Here is a 12,144-nt window from a genome sequence, read left to right on the forward strand (position 1 = left end):
GTTTGAAGACAGTGATCGTGACATGGCTAGCTTCTGGCTAATTGGTGCTTGCTCCAGGATGGAAACACTAGCCAGGAGTAGTCACCCGGGATTGCGGTTAGCTAGTTGCGAAGATCCAGATGAAAATGTTAAGAGTTTGAGGTAGGAATCCAGGGATATGGGGGGGGGGGAAAAAATAAATAATGATAGGTCCGTTATGCTCTGGTTTGAATCACGTTGTTCGAACTGGCGAGAGCTTTCCGAGCTAAAGGTTAGCTGATGACCGCTAGCAATGGTTTGCTGACTGATAGCTGGTAGGTAATTAGCTGGCTAGCTTTAGTTGCGGGATTCCAGATCCGAAGTAAATAGAAATACTTTAGAAAAAACCCAGATCCACTCCACATTGGGTGAGGCGGGTTGCAGGAGAGTATTTAGAAGTTGAGGTTCCTGTTCCTGGTGTTTCTCCTGCCCGGCAGAGTGTTCCTGGTGTTTCTCCTGCCCGGCAGAGTGTTCCTGGTGTTTCTCCTGCCCGGCAGAGTGTTCCTGGTGTTTCTCCTGCCCGGCAGAGTGTTCCTGGTGTTTCTCCTGCCCGGCAGAGTGTTCCTGGTGTTTCTTCGAATCCTTTTAGTTTGGCTTTTTGTCTTATTTGGTGTGACCTGCTGAACTGCTTGTATTGTCGACTACAGTGTCTCAGGCTACATGTAGCTAGTCCTGGGCCCTGGTGGGTATTCTAGCTGTTCTGCTTGGCCATATACATACAACACCCCATTCCCTTACCTGACTTTTCACATTCAATTCACACTCTGAGAAGTTACAGGCTTAAGCTTATCCTCGCTTCCATAGATTGAGCCAGAGTGGGATTTTAGATGGGGTTGCTAATCGGTTTCCTAACAGGACATAATAATCAGTGAGTGCACTGTCACTGTATTGTATTCATTAACTCTAAAACAAACACACTCATGCACACACAGACACTGACTACCTAGCACAAAGCTTCCCAAAGCTTTAAATTCTCTTAGCCTTTTATATCCCACCTCCCCTCCACTCACCCTCATCCTACAAAACTCTCCAATTTACTGCCATTATGAAGCACTGGAGATGAACACACACACACACAGCAGGACAGACCCATCGGTTCATTCGTCATTCATATACAGATGAGAGGGGGGAGGGGAAAGGGAGTCTATTTCAAAAGGGGAGAGATATGACAAAGGAGAGTCCATACAATATTCACACGCCAGGGAGGAACAAACGACAAATCGATCATTTTAGGACTAACTCCCAGCACGCGGGTTGGGAGACTAATGCTTGTTTTCCAGGGAGCAGCTCAGAACTGGGTCCCTGGTTTTCAGAGGTTGTGAGGTCTATCGAGGGATTAGCGGTTGTAGGTTGAAACGGATGTCTCAGTGGGGAAAGGGAGAAAATAAACCGCAGTTGGATTAAATGTACTTAAATTAACATAATTAAGAGCATACAGACTTGGATAAATTCCTCAGTCCCCCTTCTCAATTAATAGACATCATAATTATTTTTCATTCATTTTCAGTATGATTTGGTTGTTTCTAAATCTAATGGATTATTGGGAAGCTTAATAAAGAACAGGGAAGTTCCATTTGTTTAATATTAAACTTAACTGACACGAGATCAGCTAATCAACTCATTCATTATCGTGATTTTATTGTTTGCAATTAAGACTTCAACTTCTAGAAGATCTGTGAATGAACACCAGTAATAAGAAATTAGGTTTTACATGCTCCATGTTGTGCTTGTCATGCCCTGATCTGTTTCACCTGTCTTTGTGCTTGTCTCCACACCCCCTCCAGGTGTCGCCCATCTTCCCCATTATCTCATGTGTATTTATACATGTGTTCTCTGTTTGTCTGTTGCCAGTTCGTTTTGTTTCGTCAAGCCTACCAGCGGTTTTCCCTCTGGTCCTGGCGCGGCATTGTTCCTGGTTTCCCCGGTTTTGACCTTTTCTCCCCACCCTGAGCCTTTGCCCCACAACTCTGGATTACTGATCTCTGCCTGACCTGAGCCTGCCTGTTGTCCTGTACCTTTACCCCACTACTCTGGATTACTGATCTCTGCCTGAGCCTGCCTGCTGTCCTGTAACTTTACCCCACTACTCTGGATTATCGACCCCTGTCTGCCTTGACCTGTCGTTTGCCTGCCCCTGTTGCTGTAATAAACATTGTTACTTCAACACAGTCTGCATTTAGGTCTTACCTGAAATGTGATAGTGCTGTTGATGCCTTATCTGCATATTTCCCAGTGTGCCTTTGAGTTTAATGTCATGGCTTACCTCCCATGGAAGAGTTGGTTGTTGTAGTCTTCCTTTGACACAATAGTAATGATTTCTCTGGTAGTTCCAAAAGTCTTATCAAGTCTAGGAATGTAACATCTATAAAATTAGATTAATCTAACCTTCTGATACAATATATGGATTTACCATGCAAATGTGAAGGTAGAGATGGGAGATACTGAGAAAAGCAGCATGTGGCTGGAACGAGCTGAAGATTACCCATAGCAGAATGCGTTGGTTGGAGTTGTCGTCAGTGGCTTATGCTTCCTCGGGAGCGATGGGCATAATTTAAAGTAATTTGAAGATATTACATGTAAACATACAGCAGCACCAGATCTTTCTATCCTGCAGCATTAGACTCTTTGAAGAACCACATGTCTTAGTTATTAGCCAAAACCAAGCAACGGGGTGATGCCTTGATAAAAGTATTTTAAGCAAGAGATATGCTCGTCTTTTTGTATATTCTTATGATTTCTTTCTCTTGGCTCATGTTTTGACCTATCATCATGATTTGTAGTCGTTTTTGCCCTTCTCTGAATAAGAACCCCCACCTCCGAGACAAAACAAACATTTCATCCACAATGTCTGTCTTGTATCACATGCTATGCTAATATGATTATGGCCAGCACTTCTGCGTCTGTTTTGGCTTTGAAGTATGACGCCGGCAGCTTCTGAAGATCAGAAGAGAGTGAGGGGGCTTTTATTGAAGCCAGACTGCTTTGATTCCCAGGCAAAACAATGGGTCAGTAAAAACTGATAAAAATAGACCGGTGAACAAAGAGGTATTGTGATAGTATCACCAAGTATAGATTCACAGAGCTTAGAGGTAGCTACAGGTTTATAAGAGCATCCTCTGAAGATCACATTTTAAATCAAGACACTTTACATAGATGGTAGGGGGGTTGCTCCCAAGTCTGTTTTAAGACCAACCCAAGCACTATCACATACAATCTAACTGGCATTGTGGAGGTAGAAAACGTATATTTTCATTCAACACGTTCAATCAAGATCTGTTCTTTGTTTGAAAGGATTGACTTTAGATGCAGAATATCGTTAGCTAGCTAAGATTAAGGGGAGACCACAAGATTTTAGCTAGCTAATGTTAACATTGCTAGCTATCTTTGACAAACTTTGCTAGCTAATGACAACATTGCCATCTGTCTAAAACAAATTTGATGACATGATTAGGTGTCTCGTAGAAGGGCTTGGGGGAATGCTGGCACAGTTGTTTCCTACTATATATTTGACTACTTTAGCAATATCATCGTATTTCCAGGCACAATAGTATAATTTAGGTGAAACAGTAGTTATCCTCTGTCCAGAATGATTGGGCTTATCACCACTTTAGGGCACCACTATGGCGCCGCCGGTAGAGGGCGGCTTGAGAGCGTTCATAACAATGGCATGACGCGACTGAGTGACGGAAGTGCAACCTATGAATAGGCAGCAGTCTAAAGTTACCAAGGTAATTCAAGGCAGGATGGTGGCTGGTAAGTGAATTGCGAGTTACAGACAGAACGTCTCTGTGTGCCATCGCAGCTTGTGTCTCCTGTGGCCTCTGGGCGTTTTCCGGTGGCGATGACAGAAGCTGAAAAATATATTATGATCAACATCTCCCTCCCTCCTACCCCACCCTGCTTCCTGGTCAACATCTCCCCTCCTTTTTACTCCTTCCTGCTTCCTGGCCACCTGACTATGACTAACTGTGTAGAAACTCTCAACATCTATTTCACCTTAAGTAAAAGAAGGTTCAGGACGGTAGCTTAATCATCATTGTTTATTGCTGACACGTTTTGGAGCAAGCTCCTTTGTCAAAGTACTTTTGCAACAGTATCAGACCGCTACACTCTTGCTCTCTTCACATTTCTCTCAAAACCTCCTCAACATTCACATTCTTTTGAACGCCAGTTCTCTTGAGTTTCAGAGAGGCATTATAGTAATGGATTGCATCTGTAAAGGATTGTCAGATTGAATCAGTGAAGGGTGGACACACAGAAAAGTAATGATTGCCAACGGCAGCAAATCATGTCACTAGTTAACTAAGTTCATAATACTCTTATTTAGATTTCAATGGACAGAGATATATGCTGTGTTTATAACCAAGTGGGAAGGTGAAAATTACCAGTTGTGAAGTCGTAAAAACGAATTGGGTACATTCAACTGGGAAATACCATCCAACATGGAGGTTATTAGAAGGCTTATGATGGTCTTGTTATTTTTTGCCCATTAAAAGTATATCCAGATCTGTTTTCACTTTCTAAATCAAAAGGAAGATGAACAGATTACATTTTGGATCAACAATTTGTATTTACTTCTTACCATAAACAACTGCTGAAGATGCCACCATGCTTGCTGTCTTTTTTATTGACAAATGACATCAGAGGAGAAAGTGGGAAACAAGGAGCTCAGGATGATAGAGGAGTTTCCCACTAGTAATTACCAGTTGGAGGGGCGTTCAAGTGGATTTTCCCAGTCGTATGCTGCTGTTTACGAAATGAAGAGATGTTGTGAACACCCCAACCTCTAGAGAACCAGACCCAACCTTTAGAGAACCAGATCCAACCTTTTGAAACCCACAGACCCAAACAAGGTATCTTCTGCATAAGCTAGGAGTAGATTTTGTCGATCAGTGAACAAAAATTCCTTAGTTCATTCAAAATCCTAGGCTCTGAGATAACAAGTGAAAACAGTTTTTCTTGATTTAGTTTACTTACTATGATATAAAGAGACACCAGCTGCCTGTTTAAAAGAACTGAAAACGACACACAAAATACATTTGATTGACAACTATGGTCCCTTTGGTGGTCTGGGATGGTCTGGGCTGGTCTGGGCTGGCCTGGTGCCTCTAGCACACCTGTCTGCCAGGTCTGTCCCCACCAGCCACCGCAACGCAGATGTACACTTCTCCTGTCTTGTCACTCTCCACTGTGTCTGTCCAATTAAAAGAAAACAAGATATCATCCCTTTGGGATACCTTCATCATTATCACCATCATTTACTGCCAGTGTTTCCTCACAGTAGTCCACTAAACTACTGTACAGTGGCTCTTTTCCCTCGCAGACTCCTGTGTTGCTAGGTAAGGATAGCATTAATAATTACCTTTGTAGCCAGCCTTTTGATGAGACCAGGAACAAGAAGCTAGCACAAAGCTGCTTTAAAGCTGAGAAACGAACATCAGTATTCTCCCGCGGATACTGCATTCACCTCATTCACTGGAGTGAGACCTGGAGTGTGATCCAGGGTTTTGTGTTTCGAGACAGAGCCCCGGCGCATGCTTTACAAACTCCCAACTTCACTGATAAACCCTTCACAGTAATCCACCAGTTCAGTTCAGAGGTCACTCATCCATTGTACTGTACACATTTTGCTTTACAGAAGGTGCTTTACGCTAAAGAAGGGAGTATAAGCTGAGCCACGCACAGTCTGGTGACCTCTGCGTGCAATGATATCTGCTCCCGATTTTGATCATAGATATTGGTCATTCTCCAGAGACCTTCATGGGGCATCTTTGTTGAATCCTTTTCACAATATTTTGCCAACCCAACCCATACTGAAATAAAATATCCCCAAATTTTCCATGCACACAAAAAGCTTATTTCTCTCAAATTTTGTGCACAAATTTGTTTACTGGATATTTTATTTCACCTCATGAAACATGGGACCAACACTTTACAACTCCCCACACCTGGTTGTCTAGGAAGAATCAAAAACTTGCAGACACTAGGGCCTCCATGGAATGAGTTTGATACCTCTGGTGTATAGTGTGCTGTTTGAGGAATTTTGAGAGATATTCGCCACACACAGTTTCAGGTCACACACTGCCAGACCGGGGTTCAAATACAATTTTTTTTAAATGCACATTTGAAGTACTTTATCTGTGCTTGATTGAGCTTGCTTGTCTTAATGGACCAATACAATAGTCCCACAACCTCAAACCCGCCTATCTGGCACTCCAGGCAGGCCGGAGCAAACTCTCAATGCAGTTGAAAGATTTCAAATCGTATTTGAACCCAGGTCTTCACCCTGCCTCGCTCACCAAACAGCAGCGAACATACCACAGAGTTTTCTCTCCAGTTGATATGAGCACAATTCAGCGTACAGTAAACAAACGACTCACTCTCCAAAATGGCCTCCTCAAGAGGTAGTCGATAGCCCAGGTAAATGCGTTAATCTTTCTCCCAGAGTATGGCAAGAGCTACTCACTCAAGCTCATTAGAAAAACAACTTTCCTGACTGGGGACTTATAAAGCGAAAGGTGTTGCTAATGTTAATTATGCTTCCTAATTCAATCTTAGAGGTTCCATGAAGGAGACTACATGCTTTTGAGCTGACTCGGCATATTGGTGGATTTCACTAAGGCAAGACAGGTTGAGAGCTTTTATCGAGGGCACGCCAGTACAACAGCTTCCCTTTAGCCCCCACTGACAGCATGATAATTTATGCTAATGGATATATCTACTTCATCATGATGGACTCTTTCAGATTGCTAAATGTTTTGAGCCACTACAAACAAACTGACCAACATGTTGTCTCGAAGCAATGCGCATTGCCAATTAGGTTACAGTAGTTTGGGTGATGTACTGTATAAGTACAATGTTTTTTTGATTGATTTTTGGGTTAACAATTTGTACAGGTAACTATTTAAAAGTGCATAGCTCCCTAGAGGATGACACATTAAAGGGATGGAAACTAGTATTCATCGACGTGATCCTTCTAATGAGCATGATGATTCTAGAGTTCCACCAAATGAGCCTCCACTTTGACTTTACCTATCAATATAATGAGTACGATGGGAGACAGAGAGCTGGTTTCAAGCACAGGGCACAGTAGGTGTTTATTACAAAGGACCACAGGAGGAGGCAGGTAGCTGGGTTCAGGGACAGGCTGAAGGTCATACACAGGAGGAGTCAGGTAGCTGGGTTCAGGGACAGGCTGAAGGTCATACACAGGAGGCAGGTAGCTGTCACGTCCTGACCAGTATAAGGGTTATTTGTTATTGTAGTTTGGTCAGGAGGGTATTTGTTTTATGTGGTTCGGGGTGGTGGTTTTGTAGAAGGGTATTTGATTTATGTATTCCGGGGTTTTTGGGCACTGTTCTATGTTCATGTATTTCTATGTTTAGTCTAGTTAGTTGTATTTCTATGTTTAGGTTAATGGGGGTTTGGACTCTCAATTGGAGGCAGGTGCTTTCTCGTTGCCTCTGATTGAGAGTCCTATATATGGGTATGTGTTTGGTTTCTTGTTTAGCATGTGTGAGCCTTACAAGACTGTTTTGTTGTTTGTGAGTTCTTCGTCTTTTGTTATTTTGGTGTTCACCTTTATTGAAAATAAATACAAGATGAGCATCCACATTCCTGCTGTGTTTTGGTCCTCCATTCCAGACGACAACCGTGACAGTAGCTGGGTTCAGGGACAGGCAGAAGGTCATACACAGGGACTCCACAAATGTAACAGTACAGACTGGGAAAAGACTAATAACGTAGTCTGGGAGATCAGGCAAGTGGTTGATGACAGGAAATCTGATAAGCAAAAGTACAGGCATGGAATCGGCAAAAAGGCATGATACACAGGAGGACTAATATGGCCATAACCAGCGCTCCAACTAGACCGTGTATCAAAACAAACAATACCTCACAATGATGGGGTGCAAAGAACTGAACTAAATAGTGTGTGTAAATGACATACAGGTGTGCGAACAGGTGATCAGAATTCAAGTGATTGGGATCTGGAGAGTGAGCTGCGTTCAGGGGATCTGGGTGTTTGAGAGTGTGAGCTGGAAGTCGACGTTACAATCAACCTGTCATATTGACCTTACCTGTCAACCTGTCATATTGGCCTTACCTGTCAACCTGTCATATTGGCCTTACCTGTCAACCTGTCATATTGGCCTTACCTGTCAACCTGTCATATTGACCTTACCTGTCAACCTATCATATTGACCTTACCTGTCAACCTATCATATTGACCTTACCTGTCAACCTATCATATTGACCTTACCTGTCAACCTATCATATTGACCTTACCTGTCAACCTATCATATTGGCCTTACCTGTCAACCTATCATATTGGCCTTACCTGTCAACCTATCATATTGGCCTTACCTGTCAACCTATCATATTGACCTTACCTGTCAACCTATCATATTGACCTTACCTATCAACCTACCATAATACTGGCTCGGACTCTGGACAGGTACATTTCATACATGTGGCAAAAGCAGTGTTAGACTGATCAGCCAGGAGTAATGATCATTTTAGCCTTTCCCAAGCAGAATGGTGTTGAGAGGATTTCCACAGTAATTGAACTGGCCTTCATAATAATAACCTTTTCTTTGGCAGTATGAATAAAAAATCTGAACGGTAGTGTGTGTGAAGACCATCAAAAATATTTATGGCGTTATATACCTCTGGCATATAGCAATATAGCTATCTAAACTAACCATCATTTTGGCATTTACAGTTATCTTGTGAGTGACAGAGGAGTCCTGTACCTGACTCAATTCAGATTACAGAGAATTATCTCAAACTATGCTGCCTTCACTTGCTCATCGGAACTGGGGAATGTTTCAGTTATGAAGTCGTCCAACATGATTGTGTTCAAGCAGGCACGTGCACAGATAAGGCTCTACCTGTGCAGAACACATGCCCCTTTGCCCTTCCAGTTTCTAAAGTTGCGTTTTCTTTTGAGAGTTGGGGGGTGAGGGGGTGGGGGCTGTCCCTTTTTCAGTTTGAGCACCTGCCCCTCAAAAAGTCTGTGCACTGACCTGTGTTCAAAGTGCTTTTGAAGTCAGAAAATTCTTCAACCAATTAGATTTTAGCTAGCTAGATAGCTAAAATGTTGCTTGCTAATAATAAAGTTAGCGAGCTTGTTCAACATTGACAATATGGCCAAACTAGCTACATTTTCCGCATTGATACATTTGACGATGTCAACATAGATTTTGCTTAATCATCTTTTGCTTGAAAAGGTGAAAGGTCAGTGATGAAACGTCACAATTCAGAAACTGTGGTATCATCTCCAAATCTGACCTGGTAGGGTCGTTCAACTGGTTATTTAGTTGGAACCTTGTATTTCCTACTTCTGAGGAGCATTTCAAGGCACCATAAGACCGAAGTATTACAATAGGACAAGGCAACAGCTTTGTGTGTCGCGAAACATTCCAAAGCTTTGTGGGAATATAAATTGTATATTATTTATGTCCTAACCAAACAATCCACTTGCATCCAGGCCACTGCCTGAACTCTGCCACTGTGCATTACTAGATTGAGATTAGCAGCAGCCTATGTATGCAATGCTATACACAATGTTGTACACTGTACAGAACTCATAGGGCTCTGGTCAAAAGTAGTACACTATATAGGGAATAGGGTGCCATTTGGGATGCTCATTCAGATTTGAAAATGCATGAGTCATAGACAGTGAGGAACAAACCGTTGGAGATGTGGGGCAGATGTAGATTAACTAGCTGTTCTCCTTTTGTTTCTTTGTTTGGTTTATATAATTCTAGGAGGAATTTCCAATTATGGTCCAGACAAATGTTTCATGTAGGACAATACTAGCGCTGCCTGAAATATCCTTTTTCAGTTTGAGCACACGCCCCTCAAAAGGTCTTTCATGGCCCTGTGTTCAAATGCTGTTGAAGTCAGAACGATTCTTCAACCAATTAGATTTTAGCTAGCTAGATAGCTTTTGATTTTCCAGTTATGGTCCGGACAAAGTTCTGTTTCATGTGGGACAATACTAGCACTGCCTGAAATATCCTGAAATATTGAATTATTAGTGTAAGAACATTAATAGTGTATGTCCTCGCAGCATTTATGTTAAAGCCACAAAGAAGAAACCTCTAGCTTCACATGTTCTTATTAGCACAGCACAACTAACTTGTTTCTAGTGGCAGGTGATTCAGGGCTCTGCTGTTACTATCCCTAAAGAACACAGCACAACTAACTTGTTTCTAGTGGCAGGTGATTCAGGGCTCTGCTGTTACTATCCCTAAAGAACACAGCACAACTAACTTGTTTCTAGTGGCAGGTGATTCAGGGCTCTGCTGTTACTATCCCTAAAGAACACAGCACAATGTTTATTTAAAGGTCAGTTTGACAGCTTTGAAACATAAACCCACTTACAGTGCTGGTTGTAGCCTGGCAGGCTCAGACTCAGAATAGGAATGTTTATTGAAGGGCCACACAGCGACAGAAGTATTTATTTCGAAATCTTATGAGCCATTATTATTGTACGTGGTGTCCATTCAAGTTATTGAGTGACTTACTAATTGACTTGTACTAACTGAGCAAATGTATATTTGTATAAATGTATACACCCAAATGTCTAAATGTATACACCCAAATGTATATTTGCTCAGCAGCAAAAACTATAACAATGATGGTGAGGTGGCCAGTGGTGCCGTTATCCCCCTACTGCAGATTCCATCTTTTAGCAATAAAGATATTTTTGTTTGTATTCATTTTGTGAATATCTATATATTTATATTTTATATTTTACTCTGGAAGTGTTGAGAACTGTAGGTTGTATAGATCATTAAATACAATCCTAAATTGTAGTTGGCGGTACACCTCATATAGACAAAGCAATATAATAATAATAATAAGCCTTATCTGCTACCCCAGTCCTTGAGAAAGATGTCTGTCTCCTCCACCTTGCTCTGTAGTAAGTGCTGCTCTGCTGCTTTCCTCTCCTCTCCTGCTTTCCTCTCCTCTCCTGCTTTCCTCTCCTCTCCTGCATCTATCTGCATCAGAGTAGCGTCTGTCATATGGCTGACAAAGAGCCAAGACTGATTGTACACCCAACCAGCCGAGGCTGCCAGGGCTGATGTTGGATAAGACCATCAAGGCACGAGGCAGCCAGTCAGGCACATAGCCCACAAGCTCTCCACAGGTCGACAATCACAATTCAGCACTTTTGACTCGGCTATAGGGGCCTAGCAGTGATTCCCAAACTGTTCTTACATAACTGTGTACAGCAAGCCCTAATAAGCCTTATACTCACTGGGTTGGGAATACTGAAAACAGTTTGTTTGTTAAAGCCCCACTACATCCTTGGCAGTTTCTACTAACTCTACCTGTACTTGAATTCATGTATCATTATCGTGGTGGTGTTGTCTGCCAACAAAGGGCTTTGGTGAGACTTCCTGTTGGCAGGAGAACTATATGATACCTCATAAGAGAGGTGCACTAGTCATGGTAGCTTTGACTTCAGACCATTATCCATACATCCAAAGTTCATACAAAGCTATTTTGTGTTGTTGTCAAGAATGGCACCTCTAAACCTCTTGTTTCTACCAAGGCTATGTAGGGGCCCTTTGTTTCTACCAAGGCTATGTGGGGGCCCTTTGTTTCTACCAAGGCTATGTGGGGGCCCTTTGTTTCTACCAAGGCTATGTAGGGGCCCTTTGTTTCTACCAAGGCTATGTGGGGGCTCCCTTGTTTCTACCAAGGCTATGTGGGGGCTCCCTTGTTTCTACCAAGGCTATGTGGGGGCTCCCTTGTTTCTACCAAGGCTATGTGGGGGCTCCCTTGTTTCTACCAAGGCTATGTGGGGGCTCCCTTGTTTCTACCAAGGCTATGTGGGGGCTCCTTGTTTCTACCAAGGCTTTGTAGGGGCTCCTTGTTTCTACCAAGGCTATGTGGGGGCTCCTTGTTCTACCAAGGCTATGTGGGGGCTCCTTGTTCTACCAAGGCTATGTGGGGGCCTCCTTGTTTCTACCAAGGCTATGTGGGGGCCTCCTTGTTTCTACCAAGGCTATGTGGGGGCCTCCTTGTTTCTACCAAGGCTATGTGGGGGCCTCCTTGTTTCTACCAAGGCTATGTGGGGGCCTCCTTGTTTCTACCAAGGCTATGTGGGGG

This window comes from Salmo salar, chromosome ssa05 (assembly GCF_905237065.1).
Source record: "Salmo salar chromosome ssa05, Ssal_v3.1, whole genome shotgun sequence".
In the NCBI taxonomy this organism is placed as follows: Eukaryota; Metazoa; Chordata; class Actinopteri; order Salmoniformes; family Salmonidae; genus Salmo; species Salmo salar.